The sequence below is a fragment of the Hemiscyllium ocellatum genome (genome assembly GCF_020745735.1).
Source record: "Hemiscyllium ocellatum isolate sHemOce1 chromosome 27 unlocalized genomic scaffold, sHemOce1.pat.X.cur. SUPER_27_unloc_1, whole genome shotgun sequence".
In the NCBI taxonomy this organism is placed as follows: Eukaryota; Metazoa; Chordata; class Chondrichthyes; order Orectolobiformes; family Hemiscylliidae; genus Hemiscyllium; species Hemiscyllium ocellatum.
The window spans coordinates 5,543,725-5,544,619 of NW_026867476.1; the positions used below are offsets into that span (position 1 = coordinate 5,543,725).

Here is an 895-nt window from a genome sequence, read left to right on the forward strand (position 1 = left end):
CTGGGAATCTCTAGATTACGTTGTAAAAAATATCGGTATAATATTCTTCACACCGCGCTATCACCAAGCACCTGCCCAGAGGGAGGCGGCTGTGTGTTTAAATCCCGTGATGAACAGTTTGTGTTTGACTTCTCACACTGGGGGGAGCTGAGCATTTACCCAAACACTGGGCACACCACCTCCCTGACACAGTGCTCACAGATAAAACTGACAGCAAAACTTCACGTGTGATCGAAACTTTCCGGAAAGAAGACTGGGCTCAACAGATATCCAGAGTGAGGGTACTCCTTTCATGATTTGAAATGCAAGAAGATAACTTCACTGAGCCTGACGTGATTTGAACACGCAACCTTCTGATCTGGAGTCAGACGCGCTACCGTTGCGCCACAAGCTCACATCGAATCACTCACTTCTATTTATAGTTAAGGGAAGTGAGCGCACTGCAACGATATTATGGTCTTAGTAACAACGGAGATCAACCGTTCCTGTCTGTTCTGTCTCTCGAAACAATTTCCAACTCTCTCTCAATAAAAAGCTAAATAAATTGCGGATGCAGTACATCAGAAACAGAAAACAGTAGTTGCAGGTGACCCTCCCACAGAACTGATGGTGATTGGGAAAATATCGGTTTATATGCAGGAGATATTGTGGGAGACAGGCGGACGCAGTAAACGATAGACGAGGACAGAGCCCAAAGCGAGGGAAGAACTGTTGGACAGAAAAAGGAGTAGATAACCATCTGCATGGGAGGGTGAATAACTGTTAATGGGAACTGTTCGGAGCTAACAATAGGTAGTGTGTAATAGCAGACGATGTGATAACAAGGCTTGGTGTGTGTGGTAGGGACGAGGATATTATGGAGGTCAGGCCCTGGAATTACTGAATTCGATATTGA

The 895-nt window shown here is 45.4% G+C and overlaps 1 non-coding gene across 1 annotated transcript; it reads right to left on the reverse strand.

Annotated features, from left to right (window-relative positions):
* Positions 1-322: 322 nt before the first annotated feature.
* On the reverse strand, positions 323-394 carry trnaw-cca (transfer RNA tryptophan (anticodon CCA)). Its single transcript has one exon. It is a non-coding gene; the product is annotated as a tRNA-Trp (tRNA).
* Positions 395-895: the final 501 nt, after the last annotated feature.